Source organism: Triticum aestivum, chromosome 1D, assembly GCF_018294505.1.
Source record: "Triticum aestivum cultivar Chinese Spring chromosome 1D, IWGSC CS RefSeq v2.1, whole genome shotgun sequence".
In the NCBI taxonomy this organism is placed as follows: Eukaryota; Viridiplantae; Streptophyta; class Magnoliopsida; order Poales; family Poaceae; genus Triticum; species Triticum aestivum.
Window position 1 is genome coordinate 347,094,192 of NC_057796.1, and position 23,100 is coordinate 347,117,291.

Genomic DNA, 23,100 nt, shown 5'->3' on the forward strand with positions numbered 1-23,100 from the left:
CCCAAGCTTAGTTGCTTGCTTAGTTTTGGATAATAGCTTGGGATGCCGGGGCATCTCCAAGCTTAGGCTCCTCTTACTCCTTATTCCTTCATCCATCCTAAGATAACCCAAAACTTGAAAACTTCAATCAGACAAAACTCAACAAAACCTTCGTGAGATCCGTTAGTATAAGAAAATAAATCACTACTATAAGTACTGTATCAAACCAATTCATATTTTATTCTTTTGTTATATCTACTGTATTCCAACTTTTCTATGGCAAAAACTCATCAAATAAAACCATAGAGCCATCAAAACAAGCACACAACGCAAAGAAAACAGAATCTGTCAAAACAGAACAGTCTATAGCAATCTTATTTGTTCGAGTACTTCTGGAACTCCAAAAATTCTGCAAAATTAGGACGACCTGGGTAATTTGTATATTAATCTACTTCAAAAAGAATTGGCATTTGATCACACTCTGGTGACTTTTAATAATTGTTTTCCTGAGCACAAAACTTTCTGTTTTTTAGCAAGATCAAACAACTATCACCCAAGAAGATCCTAAAGGCTTTACTTGGCACAAACACTAACTAAGACACAAAAAACACAATCATTACAGTAGCATAATTGTGAAAACACTCAAGAACAGAAAGCAGAAAGCAAAAATAAATTTTATTCATTGGGTTGCCTCCAACAAGCGCTATGGTTTTACGCCCTTAGCTAGGCATAAAGCAAAGATCTAAGTTTTGTCATCTTTGTTCTTTTGAAAGCAAACGTAAAATTTTCTATCAATGGCATTTAATTTTCTATTTTGTGAAAGCACATGGCCATTGATAGCAGAAGAAAGATTAAGCACGTTGCGAAAATTTGTATCTAAACTGGACTTCATCTCTTTAATTATTTCATTTTGATAAAAGCACATAAGGGTAGTTGATTCAACATTTTTTCCTTTGGGTGCCCGAATATAGTTTTCATCTTTTCATAAGTGTCAACGGCATCCCCTTCAAGAAAACCGTTCTCAAAAATAGAATCCAAAACTTGTTTGAAGGAAGAAGGTAAACCAACGTAAAAACTTTTCAAATATATCTCTATCTGATATTGGGGCACATAGCTAGCTCGAATTCTCAACAGCCTATCCCAAGAAACTTTCAAAGCTTCATCAAGCAAATAACGAAAAATTCCGGGATCATCTTCATCACAATTGTTAAGATTTTCCTTAACAACCCCGGTAGATCCTTCCATAGCATCATTGTTTATGAGCTTAGAGAGGATAGAGGGGCTATCCTAAGCATTAAAACTCGGGAGAAAACCCTTAGCCTTTTTAGGATCGGTCATGGCAAGAAAACGGCAAGCGTAAAAGAGGGGCGAATAAAACGACACACTTTTGTGAAGTGGGGGAGAGGAAAACGAGAGGCAAATGGCAAATAATGTAAATTGCGAGGAGATGATATTTGTGATTAGGAACTTGGTATAGGTTGAAGATCCTACCCGGCAACGGCGCTAGAAATTCCTTTTGATGCGGCTCGAAGCTACGTCGGTATTTCCCCAAAGAGGAAGGGATGATGCAGCACAGCAGCGGTAGGTATTTCCCTCAGATATGAAACCAAGGTCATCGAACTAGTAGGAGAACCTAGCAACACAACGTAAACAGCCCCTGCACACAGATAACAAATCCTCGCAACTCGACGTGTTAAAGGGGTTGTCAATCCCTTTCGGGTAACGGCGCCTCAGGATAGGCAAACGGACGTGAGATAAATTGTAGTAGATTGATAGATCGGACGCCAAATAAAATAAATGAGAATAAAACACAGCAAGGTATTTTTGTATTTTTAGTTTAATAGATCAGAAAATAAAAGGAAAATGAAATAGATCACGAAGGAAAATAATATGAGAAAGAGACCCGGGGCCGTAGGTTTCACTAGTGGCTTCTCTCGAGAAAAATAGCAAACAGTGGGTAAACAAATTACTGTTGGGCAATTGATAGAACTTCAAATAATCATGATGATATCCAGGCAATGATCATTACATAGGCATCACGTCCAAGATTAGTAGACCGACTCCTGCCTGCATCTACTACTAGTACTCCACACATCGACCGCTATGCATCATGCATCTAGTGTATTAAGTTCATGGAGAAACGGAGTAATGCAATAAGAATGATGACATGATGTAGACAAGATCTATCTATGTAGAGATAGACCCCATCATTTTATCCTTAGTAGCAACGATACATATATGTCAGTTCCCCTTCTGTCACTGGGATCAAGCACCGTAAGATCGAACCCACAACAGAGCACCTCTTCCCATTGCAAGATAAATATATCAAGTTGGCCAAACAAAACCCAAATATCGAAGAAGAAATACGAGGCTATAAGCAATCATGCATAAAAGAGATCAAAGAAACTCAAATACTTTCATGGATATAAAAAGATAGATCTGATCATAAACTCAAAGTTCATCCGATCCCAACAAACACACCACAAAAAGAGTTACATCATATGGATCTCCAAGAGACTATTGTATTGAGAATTCAACAAGAGAGAGGAAGCCATCTAGCTAATAACTACGGACCCGAAGGTCTACAAAGAACTACTCACACATCATCGGAGAGTCACCAATGGAGGTGGTGAACCCCATCCGTAATGGTGTCTATATTGGATCTGGTGGTTCTGGACTCTGCGGCGGCTGGAATTGATTTTCGTCGACTCCCCTAGGGTTTCTGGAATATTGGGGTATTCATAGAGCAAAGAGGCGGTCCGGGGGGGACCCGAGGTGGGCACAACCCACCAGGGCGCGCCTGGGCCTCCTGGCGTGCCCTGGTGGGTTGTGCTCTCCTCTGTGCCCTGGTGGGTTGTGCCTTGGCCCATTAGGTGTCTTCTGGTCCATAAAAAATCTCCGTAAAGTTTTGTTGCATTTGCACTCAGTTTGGTATTGATTTCCTGCGGTGTAAAAAACATGCAGAAAACAGCAACTAACACTTGGCACTATGTCAATAGGTTAGTACCAAAAAATGATATAAAATGACTATAAAATGATTATAAAACATCCAAGATTGATAATATAACAACATGGAACAATCAAAAATTATAGATACGTTGGAGACGTATCAAGCCCCAACCTTAGATGCTTGAGACTTCTTGAAATATTATCTTGGGATGCCTTGGGAATCCCCAATATTGATCTTTTGTGTCTGCTTAATTCCTTTTATATCCGGATTCCCTAATTCTTAAAAACTTCATCCACACGAAACTCAACAAGAACTCGTGAGATAAGTTAGTATAAATCAATGCAATAACCTTATCATTCTCAACTATAGAAAATCACTAAAATTATAATTTAACATTCCATACTAAATGTCTCTGCATATTTAATACTCCTATCCTCAAATAGAATCATTAAACAAGCAAACATAACAACAATCTATCAAAACAGGACAGTCTGTAAAGGATGCAAGAAGACTCATACTTCTTTAACTCCAAAAATTCTGAAAATTTACCACAGTGTAGAAAATTTATCATAGCTTATTGTGCGAAAGGTTTCAACATTTTATCACATTCTGACTTTTCTCAAGAATTCACGCACTAGCATGCAAACTTTCTGTTTTCAAATAGCCACATATAGACTTGCAAATAAGCATGGTAAAGGCTATACTTGACATTTTTATTGGAATGAAAGATGCTAAACATTATTCTAAATAACAACAAGAAAATCTTAACAAAATAAAATGATGCTCCAAGCAAAACACATATGATGTGACGAATGAAAATATAGCTCCAAGTGAGGTCACCGATAATGTTGAAGACGAAAGAGGGGACGCCTTCCGAGGCATCCCCAAGCTTAGTTTATTGGTTACTCCTCGAATATTACCTTGGGGTGCCTTGTGAAGGAAATATGCCCTAGAGGCAATAATAAAGTTGTTATTTATTTCCTTATTTCATGATAAATGTTTATTATTCATGCTAGAATTGTATTAACCGGAAACTTAGTACATCTGTGGATACATAGACAAACAGAGTGTCACTAGTATGCCTCTACTTGACTAGCTCGTTGAATCAAAGATTGTTAAGTTTCCTAGCCATAGACATGAGTTATCATTTGATTAACGGGATCACATCATTAGAGAATGATGTGATTGACTTGACCCGTTCCGTTAGCTTAGCAATTGATCGTTTAGTATATTGCTATTTCTTTCTTCATGACGTATACATGCTCCTATGACTATGAGATTAAGCAACTCCCGAATACCGGAGGAACACTTTGTGTGCTACCAAACGTCACAACGTAACTGGGTGATTATAAAGGTGCTCTACAGGTGTCTCCGATGGTACTTGTTGAGTTGGCATAGATCGAGATTAGGATTTGTCACTCCGATTGTCGGAGAGGTATCTCTGGGCCCACTCGGTAATGCACATCACTATAAGCCTTGCAAGCAATGTGACTAATGAGTTACTTGCGGGATGATGCATTGCGGAACGAGTAAAGAGACTTGCTGGTAACAAGATTGAACTAGGTATTGAGATACCGACGATCGAATCATGGGCAAGTAACATGCCGATGACAAAGGGAACAACGTATGTTGTTATACGGTTTGAGGGATAAAGATCTTCGTCGAATATGTAGGAACCAATATGAGCATCCAGGTTCCGCTATTGGTTATTGACCGGAGATGAGTCTCAGTCATGTCTACATAGTTCTCGAACCCATAGGGTCCGCACGCTTAACGTTTGGTGACGATCGGTATTATGAGTTTATGTGTTTTGATGTACCCAATATAGTTCGGAGTCCTGGATGTGATCACGAACATGACGAGGAATCTCAAAATGGTCGAGACATAAAGATTGATATATTAGACGACTATATTCGGACACCAGATGAGTTCCGGGGGTCACCGGATATTTATCGGAGTGCCGGGGGGTTATCAGAACCCCCAGGGGATATAATGGGCCAACATGGGCCTTGTGGGAGAGAGAGGAGAGGGCCTAGGGCTGGCCGCGCACCCCTCCCTTGGGAGTCCGAATTGGACAAGGAGGTGGGGGTGGCGCCCCCTCTTTCCTCACTCTCTCCCTCTCCTTCCTGTCCCCTTCCTCCTTCCTAGTTGGACTAGGAAAGGGGAGTCCTACTCCCACTAGGAGGAGGACTCCCACCTCTCCTTGGCGCGCCCCAAGGCCGGCCGGCCTCCCCGTTGCTCCTTTATATATAGGGCAGGCGGCAGCCTAGGACACACAAGTTGATTGTTCCAAGCCATGTACGGTGCCCCCCTCCACCATAATCCACCTCGGTCATATCGTCGTAGTGCTTAGGTGAAGCCCTGTGCCGGTAGCTTCATCATCACCGTCATCACGCCGTCGTGCTGACAATGCTCTCCCTCGAAGCTCTACTGGATCGTGAGTTCGTGGGACGTCACCGAGCTGAACGTGTGCAGGTCGCGGAGGTGTCGTACATTCGGTACTAGGATCAGTCGATCGTGAAGATGTACGACTACATCAACCGCGTTGTCATAATGCTTCCGCTTACGGTCTATGCGGGTACGTGGACAACACTCTCCCCTCTCTTTACTATTCATCACCATGATCTTGCGTGTGCATAGGAATTTTTTTGAAATTACTACGATCCTCAACAGTGGCATTCGAGCCAGGTTTATGCGTAGATGTTTTATGCACGAGTAGAACACAAGTGAGTTGTGGGCGATACTAGTCATACTGCTTACCAGCATGTCATACTTTGATTCGGTGGTATTGTTGGATGAAGCGGCCCGGACCGACATTACGCGTACTGTGACACCCCAAAAATTTGACCTTGTTTTATTAATTAAAATTTTGCTAGGAAATTAAATTTGTATTTTTCTGGATTTCTCCTTTGATTTCAAAACCCCTCTTCTCTTTAATATTGTGGGTTTTTACCTCTAGTGGAAACTTTTCAAAAGTATTATTGGACTTGTATGCTCTCTCAATAAAACAATTCTTTATCAGTGGATTTATTTGCATAATTGTTTTTCCTGAGCTTTATACTTTTAAAATGATCTTTCATTAATTTGGAGCCTCTTTTGCACTGCAACCATTTGATAAATGCTTTTAAAATTTTCACCAAAATTTGGGGATGTCATGTGATGTTTCCACATCACTTTTATGCAAAAATATCTTTTGGTTATTGGAGATTTTGAGCTCTACATCAATTTTTCAAATCTGGTCCAGTAGGTATTTTTGCACTACAACCTATTTAAATATTCTTCTAAAAATTCTTCCAAGTGTTTGGAGATGTCAGTAGATGCTTATAACTCAGCTTCATGCAAAAACCTAGTGATGTTCTATGAAAAATTTGAGTGAATCAACCTCATTTTCATTCTGGTCCAGTTTGGTGATTTGTACTGCAACCCTATTTTATTTTTTCTCTAGTGCCCATGAGCTTTTTCCTAATTATAGTCCTCCCTACCAAACCCTTAAGTCCAGGAGATTGGACCCATTGGAGTATTTTTAGTGCATGCAATGATAGCCTTTAGTTTCTGCCCAAAACTGGTTTTCTCAAAAACTTGCTCTAACAAATGTCTGTTTTTGCCAAACTAACCTTACCACCTTCTTTAGCTCCTAAAGAGACTAGGATCTGGAGATTTTGGCCACCCCAAGAGTTGCCTAGATGCCCATGGCATTCTGTCGAACACCCTGTGTGCAGGAACAGTTTTGGCATGTTTTCTAGTTTGCATTGTGGACTTGAGCCCCTGACCCATCCAGCATGTCCACTAACCTCCTAGCTATCCCTAACCCTGGCCTGTTAACTACCAGCATCGCCCAAGCTCTCTAGCACGCGCTGGCATTTCGTCGAGCACCTGGTGTGCGTGCTCTGGGCGCGGCCAGAGCGCGCGTTTTGCACGTGCGTGCACACGGGTCGCCGCGTCGCACCCCTGGCCCTTGCTCGCCTGCAGAGCCACGCCCTGCCCTCGCCCACTCACCAGAACCCTCCAAGCCTCCCTGGCGCTCTACAGCGCCGCTGTCAGGCCCCCCTTGGTGGCACACCGGCGTCGGCAGCGGGCTCTGCCATGGACGGCGCCGCCCAAGCCACCCGCGCGCGCCAGCTGCCCCCTTGGAACAGCCCGAGCCTATCCACAAGCCGTCGGCACGCGCTCGTCGCCGCCACGTAGTCCTGCAGCTACAGAACAGCGGTCGCCGGCGATCCTATCCACGGCCGCCGCAGGAGCCAGCCTCGTTGCGCTATAAAAGGAGGCCCCGAGCCCTTCCGAGCACTCAGGCAACCTCAGGCCTTCCCCCTAGTGCTCCCCTAGCCGCGGATTGACCGGAAGAAGCGTTCTTCCCCGCCTCCGGCCAGTTCTGTCGCCGCCGCAATCCAGTACAGTATGTCACAGCCAGGCCCTCCCCTGTCCATCCAGCACCACCACCCGTCTCCCCATGGTCTTGCGGAGCTGCCCAGCGCCTCAGACTCGACCAAGGACCACCATAGCTCGAAAACTCCAAACCACCCGAAGCCCCCTCCGCCGCGGAGCTCGCCGCCGGCGACTCCTTCCACCACCGTCGACCCAACGACCACCGGGAGGACCGCCCCGGTCTGGCGGGTCCATCCCTGCCCTCAGGTGCCCTCGAAGAGCCGCCGTTCGTCGACGGCGATCGCCGGAGTCCCGCCACCGTTCGGGCAGAGGGAGAGGAGGGAGAAAAAGACCAGTCAAACCTGACCAGTGGGCCCCCTGGACCCACTGTCAGTGACCCACGCGCTCGTCCACTCTGGATAAGGGAAAGCGTCAAAGTCCCGAGTACGTCTCCTCTGCTTTGAAAGCGTATTTTCCCCCGAAGCGTTTTCTTTTCTGGTTTTATTAAAAACAGAACTTTGACTAATCTTTGACTGGCTATATCTTTTAAAATAAAACTCCAAATGAGTTGATTCTTTTTCCTACCTCTTTCAAATTTCATCTAGTTTATTTTGAGATTTATTTCAAAAAAAATTTGGGGCAACTTTTTGTACTGTTTTTGAAATATGTGTTATTTGAATATTTTTCAAAATAGGATTTTGGAGAAAAAGGAAACCTTCAAAAAGTGCACCCCCACATGCATACACTTGAAGGCAAGCATTCTGAACCCTGGCATAATATTTTTGGATGTTGTTGATACGGTTACAACATCACCTCGACTTGGAGCATACGCTATTTTATGTGACGATAAAATCATACGCATGAGTGCATAATGGAGATTTCTTGGCTGTTTAAATGGATATGCTGGTGATAGTGATCATCCTCGTAAGCTTCTCATGCATACCGGAAGGAAGTCGGGAAAGTCGCGGTCGTGGGTAGATGCGAGCTTGTCCCTAGTTCCTCGTTGAGGCGAGTATGTCCGGTATGGCATGGTGAGGCTTGATGAGTGGTGAGCTTACCTGTTAACGGAAATATTTTTGTTATGATAATCATGCAGAGAATACTTGAACCTCCTGAGTCGGCCGTAGATCGAGTCTTGTTCCAGTAACCCCCATACTTGCTTCGTACTACCACTTGTCCCTGCCATAGGTAGGGTACGGTTCAGTAAGTTGCCAACCCCTTTCTAGCACACACCGTACAGAGAGGCCGTGATGAGGGTCCCATGGCCATGGATTAAAGCCAGTCATCCGGTCCGGGGGCATGGGTGTTTCGGTTGTAGCCGAAGGGGTAGCTCCCCTAGTTTGCGCGCGGTATAAATTTTGTGATCCCATGCTACGTCGAGGTTGTAGCCTCCCCACTTAGAGTTTCGCTTGACAGGTGTCGTGGGTGATTCCAGACACCGGTAAGTTAAGCTGGTGTGTGCAGGTCAGGCGTGTTTTCAATTAAAAGACCGTAGACGGAATTAGTCCCGATGGACTAAAGAAATCCGTTACCCGTGGGTAAAGAGTACACCCTCTGCAGAGATTATACATCTATTCGAATAGCCGTGTCCATGGTTAAGGAGTACAGTCTCGGATGGGTCAAGTGTCGGTCTTAGTGTCGGTCTTAGTGTCGGTCTTCGGAGGAAAAACTGTTAAACCAGAACTTGGATCATGACTTGTGACTTGTGACGATTATGATTACTATTATTATGGACTAACCATTTACATTATTTGAATTATTGAGTACCCCTGGGACGGTTCTACCTCCTGGATACCCACTGCAACTATTCTATTATAAGCCCTTTATGTGGTGTCGCATAGACGCCCGACTGTGGCATGCCTGCTATTTTCTTTATATTATAAGCCCTTTATGCGGTGTCGCTCAGACGCCCGACTGCGGCATGCTTGTTATTTAATTATCCTTTATAAGCCCTTTATGCGGTGTCGCTCAGACGCCCGACTGCGGCATGTTATTTATTTATCCTTTATAAGCCCTTTATGCGGTGTCGCTCAGACGCCCGACTGCGGCATGCTTGTTATTTAATTACTCTTTATAAGCCCTTTATGTGGTGTCGCTCAGACGCCCGACTGCGGCATTGTTAATTTATTTGCACCCTTTTCGAGGAGTCAATTCAGACACTCGATCACTACATTCTATGTCTATATTGCATATTCATATTTTACCCGCATGCGTACATCATGAATTTTGTTTATCTCGTGACTGACGTTATGGTCATAGAATATTTCGGAGCATGATTACCCCTTGTTATATTATACCCGTGTTCTAAATGTTTGCGAGTACATTCAAACGTACTCACTGGCTTGTCCCTGGCTATTGTCTTGGCCAGATTTCTTGCGTGGAGAAGAGCGTTACGACGACAGCCCCGGAACCTATGCAGTGTTGATAGCAGCCTCGTGAAGATAGGAGTTATCCTGGTCAGCTGTTCTTGTGGGAAATGGAGTCCCATAGATGCAGATGAACCACAAACCGCTTCCGCCATCAACCACTAGAAACCAAGTGTCGTACTCATAGGCCACAATGGTCTTGTACTTCATATTTTGTACTTTGCTTGGAATTCTTGTATCAAGTTGGTGCCTCATCAGCTAACAGTAATCCTGGGGCTAGTGAGCACAAGGGCCATTTTCTGGAGAATTAATATCCCAAAAATCCGGTCCTGACACGTACGCTTACGCGAGACTGGTTCTACCGACGTGATTCGCACATAGGTGGCTGGCGGGTGTTAGTTTCTCCAACTTTAGTTGAATCGAGTGTGGCTACGCCCGGTCCTTGTGAAGGTTAAAACAACACATACTTGACGAAATATCATTGTGGTTTTGATGCGTAGGTAAGAACGGTTCTTGCTCAGCCCATAGCAGCCACGTAAAACTTGCAACAACAAAGTAGAGGACGTCTAACTTGTTTTTGCAGGGCATGTTGTGATGTGATATGGTCAAGACATGATGCTAAATTCTATTGTATGAGATGATCATGTTTTGTAACGGAGTTATCGGCAACTGGCAGGAGCCATATGGTTGTCTCTTTATTCTATGAAATGCAATCGCCATGTAATTGCTTTACTTTATCACTAAGCGGTAGCGATAGTCGTAGAAGCAATAGTTGGCGAGACGACAACGATGCTACGATGGAGATCAAGGTGTCGCACCGGTGACGATGGTGATCATGACGGTGCTTTGGAGATGGAGATCAAAGGCACAAGATGATGATGGCCATATCATATCACTTATATTGATTGCATGTGATGTTTATTTTTTATGCATCTTATTTTGCTTAGTACGGCGGTAGCATTATAAGATGATCTCTCACTAAATTTCAAGGTACAAGTGTTCTCCCTGAGTATGCACCGTTGCGAAAGTTCATCGTGCCGAGACACCACGTGATGATCGGGTGTGATAAGCTCTACGTTCACATACAACGGGTGCAAGCCAGTTTTGCACATGCAGAATACTCGGGTTAAACTTGACGAGCCTAGCATATGCAGATATGGCCTTGGAACACTGAGACCGAAAGGTCGAGCATGAATCATATAGTAGATATGATCAACATAGTGATGTTCACCGTGGAAAACTACTCCAGCTCACATGATGATCGGACATGGTTTAGTTGATATGGATCACGTGATCACTTAGATGATTAGAGGGATGTCTATCTAAGTGGGAGTTCTTAAGTAATATGATTAATTGAACTTTAAATTTATCATGAACTTAGTCCTGGTAGTATTAGCATATCTATGTTGTAGATCAATAGCTTGCGTTTAGCTCCCCTGTTTTATTTTTGATATGTTCCTAGAGAAAACTAAGTTGAAAGATGTTAGTAGCAATGATGCGAATTAGATCCGTGATCTGAGGATTATCCTCATTGTTGCACAGAAGAATTATGTCCTTGATGCACCGCTAGGTGACAGACTGATTGCAGGAGCAGATGCAGATGTTATGAACGTTTGGCAAGCTCGATATGATGACTACTTGATAGTTTAGTGCACCATGCTTTACGGCTTAGAATCGGGCTTCAAAGACGTTTTGAACGCCACAGAGCATATGAGATGTTCCAAGAGTTGAAATTAGTATTTCAGACTCATGCCCATGTCAAAAGGTATGAGACCTTTGACAAGCACTTTGCCTACAAGATGGAGGAGAATTGCTCAGCTAGTGAGCATGTGCTCAGAATGTCTGAGTACTACAATCACTTGAATCAAGTGGGAGTTAATCTTCCAGATAAGATAGTGATTGACAGAGTTCTCTAGTCACTATCACCAAGTTACTAGAACTTCGTGATGAACTATAATATGCAAGGGATAACGGAAACGATTCTCAAGCTCTTCGTAATGCTGAAATCGACGAAGGTAGGAATCAAGAAAAGCATCAAGTGTTGATGGTTGACAATACCACTAGTTTCAAGAAAAGGGCAAAGGGAAGAAGGGGAACTTCAAGAAGAACGGAAAAGCAAGTTGCTGATCAAGTGAAGAAGCCCAAGTCTGGACCTAAGCCTGAGACTAAGTGCTTCTACTGCAAAGGGACTGGTCACTGGAAGCAGAACTGCCCCACGTATTTGGCGGATAAGAAGGATGGCAAAGTGAACAAAGGTATATTTGATATACATGTTATTGATGTGTACTTTACTAGTGTTTATAGCAACCCCTCAGTATTTGATACTAGTTCAGTTGCTAAGATTAGTAACTCGAAACGGGAGTTGCAGATGAACAGAGACTAGTTAAGGGTGAAGTGACGATGTGTGTTGGAAGTGGTTCCAAGATTGATGCAAAGTTAATAATGATGGTGCAACTTATTTGTGGCACTGCCGTTTAGGTCATATTGGTGTAAAGCGCATGAAGAAAATCCATGCTGATGGGGTTTTGGAATCACTTGATTATGAATCAGTTGATGCTTGCGAACCATGCCTCATCGGCAAGATGACTAAGACTCCGTTCTCCGGAACAATGGAGCGAGCAACAAACTTGTTGGAAATAATACATGCTGATGTATGCAGTCAGATGAGTGTTGAGGCTCGCGGCAGGTATCGTTATTTTATGATCTTCATAGATGGTTTGAGCAGATATGGGTATATCTACTTGATGAAACATAAATCTGAAACATTTGAAAAAGTTCAAATAATTTCAGAGTGAAGTGGAAAATCATCGTAACAAGAAAATAAAGTTTCTACGATCTGATCGTGGAGGAGAATATTTGAGTTACGAGTTTGGTCTTCATTTGAAACAATGCGGAATAGTTTCGCAACTCACGCCACCTGGAACACCACAGCGTAATGGTGTGTCCGAACATCGTAACTGTACTTTATTAGATATGGTGCAATCTATGATGTCTCTTACCGATTTACCACTATCGTTTTGGGGTTATGCATGAGAGACAGCTGTATTCACGTTAAATAGGGAACCATCTAAATCCATTGAGATGACACCATATCAACTGTGGTTTGGCAAGAAACCAAAGTTGTCGTTTCTTAAAGTTTGGGGTTGCGATGCTTATGTGAAAAAGTTTCATCCTGATAAGATCAAACCCAAACCAGAGAAATCTGTCTTCATCGTATACCCAAAAGAGACAGGTGGGTACACCTTCTATCACAGATCCGAAGGCAGCACATTCGTTGCTAAGAATGGATCCTTTCTAGGGAAGGAGTTTCTCTCGAAAGAAGTGAGTGGGAGGAAAGTAGAAGCTGATGAGGTAACTGTACCTGCTCCCTTATTGGAAAGTAGTTCATCACAGAAATCTGTTCCTGTGACTCCTACACCAATTAGTGAGGAAGCTAATGATGATGATCATGTAACTTCAGATCAAGTTACTACCAAACCTCGTAGGTCAACCAGAGTGAGATCCGCACCAGAGTGGTATGGTAATCCTGTTCTGGAGATCATGTTACTTGACCATGACGAACCTACGAACTATGAGGAAGCGATGATGATCCCAGATTCCGTGAAATGGCTTGAGGCCATGAAATCTGAGATGGGATCCATGTATGAGAACAAAGTGTAGACTTTGGTTGACTTGCCCGATGATCGGCAAGCCATAGAAAATAGATGGATCTTCAAGAGGAAGACGGACGCTGATAGTAGTGTTACTATCTACAAAGCTAGACTTGTCGAAAAAGGTTTTTGACAAAGTTCAAGGTGTTGACAACGATGAGATTTTCTCACTCGTAGCGATGCTTAAGTCTGTCCGAATCATGTTAGCAAATTGCCACATTTTATGAAATATGACAAATGGATGTCAAAACTACATTCTTTAATGGATTTCTTAAAGGAGAGTTGTATATGATGCAACCAGAAGGTTTTGTTGATCCTAAAGGTTCTAACTGCTACCTCTTGAGCACTGCGTTGGTTTTCCCTTGAAGAGGAAAGGGTGTTGCAGTAAAGTAGCGTAAGTATTTCCCTCAGTTTTTGAGAACCAAGGTATCAATCCAGTAGGAGACCACGCTCGAGTCCCACGCACCTACACGAACAAATAAGAACCTCGCAACCAACGCGATAAAGGGGTTGTCAATCCCTTCACGGTCACTTACGAGAGTGAGATCTGATAGAAATGATAAGATAATATTTTTGGTATTTTTATGATAAAGACTAAAAGTAAAGAAAGCAAAATAAACGGCGTCAGAAATAGCTTGTTGACGGGAGATTAATATGATGGAAAATAGACCCGGGGGCCATAGGTTTCACTAGTGGCTTCTCTCAAGATAGCAAATTCTACGGTGGGTGAACAAATTACTGTCGAGCAATTGATAGAAAAGCGCATAGTTATGAGAATATCTAGGCATGATCATGTATATAGGCATCACGTCCGTGACAAGTAGACTGAAACGATTCTGCATCTACTACTATTACTCCACACATCGACCGCTATACAGCATGCATCTAGAGTATTAAGTTCATAAGAACAGAGTAACGCATTAAGCAAGATGACATGATGTAGATGGATAAAATCAAGCAATATGATATAAACCCCATCTTTTTATCCTCGATGGCAACAATAAAATACGTGCCTTGCTGCCCCTGCTGTCACTGGGAAAGGACACCGCAAGATTGAACCCAAAGCTAAACACTTCTCCCATTGCAAGAAAGATCAATCTAGTAGGCCAAACCAAACTAATAATTCGAAGAGACTTGCAAAGATATCAAATCATGCATATAAGAATTCAGAGAAGAACCAAATATTGTTCATAGATAATCTTGATCATAAACCCACAATTCATCGGATCTCAAACACACCGCAAAAAGTATTACATCAAATAGATCACCAAGAGAATTGAGGACAACTTTGTATTGAGATCCAAAGAGAGAGAAGAAGCCATCTAGCTAATAACTATGGACCCGAAGGTCTGTGGTAAACTACTCACATATCGATTCCCCCTCCGGCGGAGCGCCGGAAAGGCCCCAAGATGGGATCTCATGGGTACAGAAGGTTTCGGGGGTGGAAATAGGGTTTCATGGTGCTCCTGGATGTTTTCGGGGTATATGAGTATATATAGGCGAAAGAAGTAGGTCGGTGGAGCTACGAGAGGCCCACGAGGGTGGGGGGCGCGCCTACCCCCTGGGCGCGCCCTCCTACCTTGTGGCCGCCTCGCGGCTTCCGTGACGTCCACTCCAAGTCTCATGGATTGCGTTTGTTCCAAAAACAATCCTCGCGAAGGTTTCATTCCGTTTGATATTCCTTTTCTGCGAAACACTGAAATAGGCAAAAAAAACAACAATTTGCATTGGGCCTTTGGTTAATAGGTTAGTCCCAAAAATAATATAAAAGTGCATAATAAAGCCCATTAAACATCCAAAACAGAAAGTATAATAGCATGGAACAATAAAAAATTATAGATATGTTGGAGATGTATTGTAGCGACCCGACCCGAAATCGGTCAAGTCTCTGAAAGATAAAAACAGAATTTTTGATATGGAATGCTACTTAACAAAATTTTCAATGTAATTCTCTTATTTGTGGTATGAATATTCAGATATGAAATATTCAAGATAAAAGTTTAATATTGACATAAAAGTAATAATACTTCAAGCATACTAACTAAGCAATTATGTCTTCTCAAAATAACATGGCCAAAGAAAGTTCATCCCTTCAAAATCATATAGTTTGGTCATGCTCCATTTTCATCACACAAGAATGCTCTCATCATGCACAACTCCGATGATAAGCCAAGCAATTGTTTCATACTTTAGTAATCTCAAACTCTTTTCAACTTTCACGCAATATGTGGGCGTGAGCCATGGATATAGCACTATGGGTGGAATGGAATATGATGATAGGGGTTATGTGGAGAAGACAAAAAAGGAGAAATTCTCACATTGACATGGCTAATCAATGAGCTAGGGAGATGCCCATCGATTGATGTCAATGCAAGGAGTAGTGATTGCCATGCAACGGATGCACTAGAGCTAAAAATGTATGGAAGCTCAACAAAAGAAACTAAGTGGATGTGCATCCAACTTGCTTGCTCACGAAGACCTAGGGCATTTTAGGAAGCCTATTGTTGGAATATACAAGCCAAGTTCTATAATGAAAAATTCCCACTAGTATATGAAAGTGACAAAACAAGAGACTCTCTATCATAAAAATCATGGTGCTACTTTGAAGCACAAGTGTGGAAAAAAAGGATAGTAGCATTGTCCCTTCTTTATTCTCTTTTTTTCTTTTGGGCCTTTTTTTATTTGGCCTTTCTCTTTTTTTGGGACAATGCTCTATGAATGATGATCATCACACTTCTATTTATTTACAACTCGATACTAGAACAAAGTATGACTCTATATGAATGCCTTCGGCGGTGTACCGGGATGGGCAATGAATCAAGAGTGACATGCATCAATAATATGCATGGTTGCTTTGCCACAAATACGATGTCAACTACATGATCATGCAAGGCAATATGACATGAATAATATGCATGAATAATATGCATGGTTGCTTTTCCACTAATGAGTTAGTTGCGGGATGATGCATTACAGAACGAGTAAAGAGACTTGCCGGTAAGGAGATTGAACTAGGTATTGAGATACCGACGATCGAATCTCGGGCAAGTAACATACCGATGACAAAGGGAACAACGTATGTTGTTATGCGGTTTGACCGATAAAGATCTTCGTAGAATATGTAGGAACCAATATGAGCATCCAGGTTCCGCTATTGGTTATTGACCGGAGATGAGTCTCGGTCATGTCTACATAGTTCTCGAACCCGTAGGGTCCGCACGCTTAACGTTTGGTGACGATTGGTATTATGAGTTTATGTGTTTTGATGTACCGAAGATAGTTGGGAGTCCCGGATGTGATCACGGACATGACGAGTTGTCTCAAAATGGTCGAGACATAGAGATTGATATATTGGACGAGTTTCGGGGGTCACCGGATATTTATCGGGGTGCCGGGGGGTTATCGGAACCCCCGGGGGATATAATGGGCCAACATGGGCCTTGTGGGAGAGAGAGGAGAGGGCCTAGGGCTGGCCGCGCCCCCCTGGGAGTCTGAATGGGACAAGGAGGGGGCGGCGGCGCCCCCTCTTTCCTCCCTCTCTCCCTCTCCTTCCTTTTCCCTTCCTCCTTCCTAGTTGGACTAGGAAATGGGAGTCCTACTCCCACTAGGAGGAGGACTCCCCCTCTCCTTGGCGCACCCCAAGGCTGGCCGGCCTCCCCCTTGCTCCTTTATATATGGGGGCGGGGGGCACCCTAGGACACACAAATTGATTGTTCCAAGCCGTGTGTGTGGTGCCCCCCTCCACCATAATCCACCTCGGTCATATCGTCATAGTGCTTAGGCGAAGCCCTGCGCCGGTAGCTTCATCATCACCGTCATCACGCCGTCGTGCTGACGAAGCTCTCCCTCGAAGCTCTACTGGATCGTGAGTTCGTGGGACATCACCGAGCTGAACGTGTGCAGATCGCGGAGGTGCCGTACATTCGGTACTAGGATCGGTCGATCGTGAAGACGTATGACTACATCAAGCGCGTTGTTATAACGCTTCCTCTTACGGTCTACGAGGGTACGTGGACAACACTCTCCCCTCTCGTTGCTATGCATCAACATGATCTTGCGTGTGCGTAGGAATTTTTTTGAAATTACTACGTTCCCCAACACCTTGGTCATCCCCAAGCTTAGGGAGCCACTCCTTATTCTCCTCATATCGATATCTCATGCAAAACTTGAAAACTTCAATCACACAATACTTAACGGAATTTCATGAGATGGGTTAGTATGAATAAGAGCAAACCATTCACTTTGGTACTATCAAATACAAGATTCATTATTGGTATATGTAGGATCGAAAGTATGTCTAGAGGGGGGGGGGGTGATTAGACTACTTGACCAAATAAAAATCTAGCCTTTTCCCAATTTTAGTTCTTGGCAGATTTCAGCAACTTAGTACAAGTCAAGCAAACAACCAACACATGCAATTCTAAGAGTGTAGCAGCGGAAAGTAAAACAATTGCATATGAAGGTAAAGGGAGGAGTTTGAGGGAGCAAACGCAATGTTGACACGGAGATTTTTTATTCGTGGTTCCGATAGGTGGTGCTATCGTACATCCACGTTGATGGAGACTCCAACCCACGAAGGGTAACGGTTGCGCGAGTCCACGGAGGGCTCCAGCCACGAAGGGTCCACGAAGAAGCAACCTTGTCTATCCCACCATGGCCGTCGCCCACGAAGGACTTGCCTCACTAGGGTAGATCTTCACGAAGTAGGCGATCTCCTTGCCCTTACAAACTCCTTGGTTCAACTCCACAATCTTGACGGAGGCTCCCAAGTGACACCTAGCCAATCTAGGAGACACCACTCTCCAAGAAGTAACAAATGGTGTGTTGATGATGAACTCCTTGCTCTTGTGCTTCAAATGATAGTCTCCCCAACACTCAACTCTCTCTCACAGGATTTGGATTTGGTGGAAAGAAGATTTGAGTGGAAAGCAACTTGGGGAAGGCTAGAGATCAAGATTTATGTGGTTGGAATGGGATATCTTGACCTCAACACAAGTGTAGGTGGTTCTCTCTCAGAAAATATGTGTTGGAAGTGTAGGCATGTTCTGATGGCTCTCTCCACGAATGAAGAGTGGGTGGAGGGGTATATATAGCCTCCACACAAAATCTAACCGTTACACACAAATCACCAAACTCGGTGGGACCGATTCAGAGAACTCGGTCAGACCGATTTGGTTCATAATGTGACCGTTAGGCATTTCGGTGGGACCGACATGTCAACTCGGTGGGACCGATTTCATTAGGGTTAGGGCATAACGTAATCTCGGTGAGACCGATTACACAAACTCGGTGAGACCGATTTTGGTAATGGACTAACAGAGAGTTGGTCAGTCAAACTCGGTGGGACCGATTCACTCATCTCGGTTAGACCGAAACGTTACGAAAAGGAAATAGAGTGTTTGCATTGCAATCTTGGTGGGACCGATCGCTCATCTCAGTTTGACCGAAACGTTACGAAGGGAAACAGAGTGATTACAATCCCATCTCGGTGAGACCGAGATCCCTATCGGTGAGACCGAAAAGACTAGGGTTTCTGGCAGTGGCTATGTCAACTGAACTCGGTGGCTCCGGATATGAAATTTCGGTGGGGCCGAGTTGGACTTTTTGGTTTGGGACATATGTGGATATGAGAAAGTAGTGGAGGGTTTTTGGAGCATATCACTAAGCATTTTGAGCAAGAACCTCATTAAGCAACACCTCATCCCCTCTTAATAGTATTGGCTTTTCCTATAGACTCAATGTGATCTTGGATCACTAGAATAGAAAATGTAGAGTGTTGTGCTTTGAGCTTGAGCCCATATTTTGTCCTTAGCATTTTGAAGGGTCCACTTTCTAATCCATGCCATGCCAATCATTGAGCTTTCCTGAAATGTTTATCTTGAGATAGCATTAGCTCAATGAACTATATGTTGTTAGGAATTACCAAAACCACCCAGGGATAGTTGCACTTTCAATCTCCCCCTTTTTGGTAATTGATGACAACATATAGATCAAAGCTTCGACAAGTGATAAATAAGATTGAAAAACATCGTCACTTTGAGAAGTATGTGATAAGCAATGGCTCCCCCTAAATTTGTGCATTATTTAAAATCTGGTTTTGAATGCAAATGCACAATCGATTAGGATCATGGGTTACTCTTCAATGTCACATACATCTTGGTGGAGCGCTCAAAATGATAGAAATTAAAAAAATATGCACTCATCACCAAGCAAAGGAATGACCATATAAGGATATAAGAGATAATATCATCCGACAAGTATTAAGGTAGCATATGATCAAACACATGATCAAACAAGTATCTCACAAGCACATAAAGTAAAGTTTCAAACCAAATAATCAAGAGAGATAAAAAAACACTCTCTCTCGAAGACTATGATCTATACATTTTTCTCCCCCTTTGGCAACAAGTTACCAAAAAGTTCAAAAATGCATAGTGCTAAACGTCTCTCAGGCTTGGTCTTCAGGAGGCGGTGTAGAGAGAACTCCAAGAACGAAGGCTTCAGATGAAGTAGCTGGAGCTGGTGGAGTAGCTGCTGGAGGTGGCACTGGAGCTGTGGCTGCGGGTGCTGATGCTGTAGCTCGAGTATCTATCACAGGCACTGCAGCAGATCTTTGTCCTCTAGGCACTCTAGCAAAAGCATCTGTAGTGGACTTGCCCTTCTTCTCCTCTACTTCCTCCTGGAGCTGCTCAACTGCAGTCTGGATCTCAGTGACCTTCAGATCAAGATCATAGAAACTTTGTCTCAATGATCCTCTCCAAGCTCTCCTGGTTCTGAGTTAGGGTGGCCAAGCCCTTCTCAATTCTCAGTGTGGACTGGATCAGATAAGCAAGTTGATCTTGCTTGCTCTTCAGGAACACTTGAGATGCCTCTTCTGCGCTTGGCATCTTGGCAGCTTTCTCAGCTTTAGCTTTCTCTCTCTTCTCATGTGCTTGCACTGATGTGGGGTCTTCCTCATTCATCACCACAGTGTTGTTTTCAAATTCAGGGTATATGGCCAGGTGTTCCTTATCCAATAGATAAGTCCCGGTGCCCATTTTAGAATTGATGAGCTCCTGAATTTGTGGGGCATACCCACAGCTTCTCTTCTGGTCAGCAGCAGTCCTCTTGATTGTCTCAACAATCAAACTCATGACCTTGAACTTCTGTGGGACATCAAATATATGCAGCAAGTTTATAGCATGTCCTCTGATCATCTTGTGATCACCTGACTTGGGTAGCAGTGTGTGCCTTAGAATCCAGTTTATGGTAGGCAGACCAGACAACAAGAAGTGGACAGATCCAAACTTATGAGTCTCCAAAGCATCATCTGGGATCTCTCTGTACATGTGTGCCATGGTGTTGTGGTCTTTCTTCTTCTCAGCATAAACATCCAAGTCATCCTCATGTTCCTCAGGGGCATTGATAAGCTTGGCCCACTCATCAACTGTAGACTGGTACCTAGTACCCTCAGACATCCATACTATCCTTCCATCTGGATAGAAGTGAGCAGTGGAGTAAAACTGCATGATCAACTCATCATTCCACTTAGTGAGCTTCTGGGCAACAAATGTGTCAACTCCACATGCCTTGAAGCTATCATACACACCAGGGAAGTGATCCTCATTCTCCTTGATGAACTCCCAGTCAACCCATCTCATGTCACACACTATGGGCTTCTTATCAAGCAGAATTGTCTCATAGAAATCCTGCTGTTCCTTAGTGTGAAACCTGTAGTCCACAACAGTTCTCCTCCTGATAGCATATGGATCAGGCTGTCTCCATAGTCTCAATCCTGCATCCTTCCTGATTTTCATGTTTTCTGCAACTGGATGTGCATCATTGTGGTCAGGGATCTTGGGCTTCAGCTTCCTTAGCACTTGAGCTTCATCTTCTTCAGCAACTTCAGGCTCTGGGGCCTTGTTCTTCTCTGCAGCTGGAATGTTCCTGGTGCTTCTCTTGGGTTTCTGAGCTGGAGCAGCTGCCTTGGGAGCAGCTTAGGGCTTTGATGGAGCAGCCTCTGATTTGATTGCATCTCCCATGAGCTTTTGAGCTTTGGGTGCTGGTGCAGCATCCTCTTGCTCTTCTTCTTCTTCTTTAGAATCAATCCTCATTGAGGGCTTGCCAAGAACTTTGGCAGTAGTGGTTCTTGCTCTCTTCTTCTTCTTACCATCTCCTGCTGCTTCACCATCATCTGATTCAATGGTGAACTTCATGGTTTCACCTGTGGCAACTTTTCTTGGCTTTGACATGGGCTGTCTTCTTGCTGGAGCCTTTGTTTTCATGCCTGGCTTAGTTGCAGCAGCTGTGCCATACTCCTTTTTCAGTACCTTTTTCTTTGAAGTGGCTTCATCTTCAACAGCCACATAATCTTCATCCTCTGAATCAGAAGTTTTCTTCTTCCTTGTCCTGGTAGCAGCCTTTGGCAAGTTGCTGGGAGTGCTCCTGCTGCCATCATCATAGCTGCTAGAGGGATCTGAACCCTCACTCATCTGCACCTATTGCTCAGACCTGTTCTGACTATCACTTTGATCAGACATCTCTGCAAATACTCTGTCAGCAGACCCTGTGAATAGGTTATAGATGAGGTAGAGTAGATGAGCATCACAAAGTACAGGAGTTTTGCAAAACAGATGACTTAAAAACTTAGTTTTAGTTCTCCACAGAAAGCATTTCGGAGCTACCGATATGTAAACTCGGTGATACCGAAGCAGCTTTTGGAACCTAAACTAGTGGACTCGGTCAGACCGAGTCACAGTTCGGTGGCACCGAGACTGCTAGGGTTTCACAGAGAATCGAACTCGGTCACACCGATTTGCAATTTTCGGTCAGACCGAAAACGCGTGTGCTCTGGCCTAAGCCAAATTGGTGAGACCGATTTCTACAACTCGGTCGGTCCGAGATGAATTCGGCGGAGACCTAACCCTAAATTTTCAAATCAAAACTAATCTACGGGACGATTTAGCTGGACAAGATGATTTCATTCGTGGCAAGAATCATGGCAAAGAAATGTGCTAAGAATCAGAGTTATGGATTAGCACAAAGATCAAGTTCGTACCCTAGTTCGGCGGCGAACTTGCTACGGCGGCAACGGCGGTGCAAATTGCCGTTGACGGCGGTGGAGACCAGCGCCGGGAGGTCGCTGGCGACGAGAGGACGATTCGGAGACCCGAGGAGGTAGAGCAGGTTACGGGCGGGCGAAGAGGTTCGGAAAAATTTCCAAAATTTGGCCCGTCAGTATATATAACCTGACCCTATTGGTGTGGCCGAGTGGAACAACTCGGTGGCACCGAGATGCAAAACTGCAAGCAGTTACTGCAACTCGGTGTGACCAAAATGTTCTAATCGGTTGCACCGAGATTGAAAACCTAGATCAACTTAGTGATCTCGGTAGGACCGAAAAGGATGAATCGGTCAGACCGAAATGCACAAAGAGGTTTTGGAAGTTTAAGTCTATGACGAATCGGGGACTCCGAGTGCTCCTCACACAGAGTGGTTCGAATCTGACTTGATCAAACTTTGTGATGTAGCATGAATAGAGTTTGAGACGAGAAAAGCATAGATAGCTAGAGGGAGTTCTTAGGCATTCTTGTCCATCCATTTGGCAAAAGAGAAAGAGCCAAACAATCAAAACAACAAATGGATGTCCTCGAATGAGTAAAATATGCAACCAACATGCTCACACAATAAAATGGCAAATGAAATATGTGACAAAGCATGCACAATCACTCTAGCATCTATCAAGCAATTTGGCGATGACTAGGTCATCTATATATGAGTATATTGACTTAGGAGTCAAATGAGAACATTT